Raw genomic sequence first — 2,671 nt, forward strand, 5'->3', positions numbered from 1 at the left:
GTTTATGGGAACATCTTGTAAGCCTTCTCTTGGTGGTGCCCGTTATACGTTGACCATAATTGATGATTATTCTAGAAAGTTATGGCCCTTATTTCTTGAAAGGTAAATTAGAAATATTTTCATTGTCTAAAGAGAGGAAGATTATAGTTGAAAACCAAACTGAAAAGAAGGTTAAGAAGTTTCGTATTGATAATGGGATAGAATTCTGTTCTAATGAATTTAAGTCATGTTGCAAATTTGAAGACATTGTTAGGCATTACATTGTTCTTTACATAGCCTAACAAAATGGTGTAGCTGAGCGTATGAACATGACTATCATCTCTAAAGCCCATTGTATGTTGTCTAATTCTGGTCTGAATAGTCATTTTTGGGATGAAACTGCTTCCACTGCTTGCTATCTTATTAATCGTTCACCCAGAATTGCCATTGATAAAAAAAACTCCAATTGAGGTATGGTCTGGTTCTACATCTGATTCGCAATTGAGAGTTTTTGGTTGTACTACTTATGCTCATGTTCATAATGGTAAATTAGAGCCTAGAGCTATTAAGTGCATCTTTCTTGGTTATCGACCTAGTATTAAAGGTTATAAGTTGTGGAATCCAGAAACTCGAAAGGTTGTGATTAGCAGAAATGTTATCTTTAATGAATCTGCTATGTTAACTGACAACCTATCTAGTAGTGCTTTTGTTCAGCAAAATTCAAGTGTTAGGTGGAGCATTTTATTGATGTTGAGAGTACACAGTATAATGATAATGTTGATGTCCAAGTTGTACCTATTGTTGATAATTCACCAATTGTAGATGATTCATCTAGTGTTGAGCATTCTTCTCCAGTTGTGCAGCCTCCACAACAATCTATTGCATCTGGTAGGGCTAGAAGGGCTCCTAAGCCAACTAAAAGGTTGATTGAAGAATGCAATATTGCTTATGCTTTGAGTGTTGCAGAAGAGATTGAAGGTGCAAAACCTTCTAATTGTTACGAGGCTATTACTTCTACTAATGGCAACAATTGGATGACCGCTATGCAAGATGAGATGGAGTCACTTGAAAAGAATGGTACTTGAGATTTAGTAAAATTGCCCAAGGATAAAAAGTCAGTCCGTTGCAAATGGATTTTCAAAAGAAAAGAAGTTATTTCTCCAAGTGAGCCAGCAAAGTATAAAGCAAGGTTGGTTGCTAAAGGCTATAACCAAATTCCAGGTATTGATTTTAATGATATCTTTTCCCCAGTTGTGAAGCATACTTCCATTCGTACTTTGCTATGTATTGTTGCTATGTGTGATTATGAGTTGGAGCAGGTAGATGTTAAATCTGCATTCTTACATAGGGAGTTAGTAGATGTCATTTATATGGACCAACCTAAAGCTTGCGTTGTTCCTGGAAAAGAAAACCTTGTTTGTGGATTAAAGAAATCTCTTTATGGCTTGAAACAATCTCCTAGGCAATGGTATAAGAGATTTGATTCGTTTATACTCTCTCATGACTTTAAGTGGTCTGATTATAATAGCCGTGTCTATTTGAAGACAATTAATGGTTCAGCTACTTATCTGCTTCTTTATGTTGATGATATGTTGATTGTTGTAAAAGATAAATTAAAAATAGCTAAGCTGAAGGCACACTTGAATTTAGAATTTGAGATGAAGGATTTAGTTGCAGCTAAGAAAATTCTTGGTATGGAAATTATCAGAGTTAGAAAATCTGGTATGTTATACCTTAGTTAAGGAGGTTATATTGAAAAGGTCCTTTGTCATTTTAATATGCATGATGCAAAACCAATGAGTATCCATTAGCTGCACATTTCAAATTATCCTCAACCTTATGTCCAGTGTTAGATGATGATATTGAGTATATGTCTAGAGTTCTATATTCTAGAGGAGTTGGTTCACTTTTATATGCCATGGTCTATTCTCGTCCTGATTTATCTCATGCATTGAGTGTTGTCAGTAGATACATGGCCAATCCTGGCAAAGAGCATTGGAATGCAGTTCAGTGGATTTTGAGATATCTGCGTGGTACTTCTAATGTTTGTTCGTAGTTTGTTTGTTCGTAGTTTGGGAAATCTAGAGATGGACTTGTTGGTTATGTTGATTCTGATTATATAGGTGATTTTTATAAAAGGAGGTCTCTAACAGTTTATGTTTTCACCATTGGTGGTTGTGCTGTTAGTTTGAAAGCAAGTTTACAGGCTACTGTTGCTTTGTCCACTGCTGAAGCTAAATATATGGCTTGTAAGGAAGCTTTTTGGTTGAGAGGTTTATACTCTAAGCTTTGCAGGATTTCTTCTTGCATTACTATACATTATGATAGTCAAAGTGCAATTTGTCTTACTAAAAATCAGATGTTTCATGAAAGAACAAAGCACATTGATGTGAGATATCGTTTTATTCGAGGCGTTATTGCTGAAGGTGATGTTAAAGTATGCAAGATAAATACTGATGATAATCCCGCTGAGATGATGACTAAGCCTCTTCCTATAGCTAAGTTTGAGAGCTATGCTCAAGCTTGGTTGGTGTTAAAGTTTAAGTCCTAGTGACTTTTGGCGTCGGTGATTATTTATTATTGAAGTGAGTTCATTGATGACACTTCATTTGCTACAAGATGGAATTAGTCCTAAGGTGGAGTTTGTTGGATATGATCTGTATTATAACGTGAGTCTTGTGGGGACGTCTAG

Source organism: Setaria viridis, chromosome 2, assembly GCF_005286985.2.
Source record: "Setaria viridis chromosome 2, Setaria_viridis_v4.0, whole genome shotgun sequence".
NCBI lineage: Eukaryota > Viridiplantae > Streptophyta > Magnoliopsida > Poales > Poaceae > Setaria > Setaria viridis.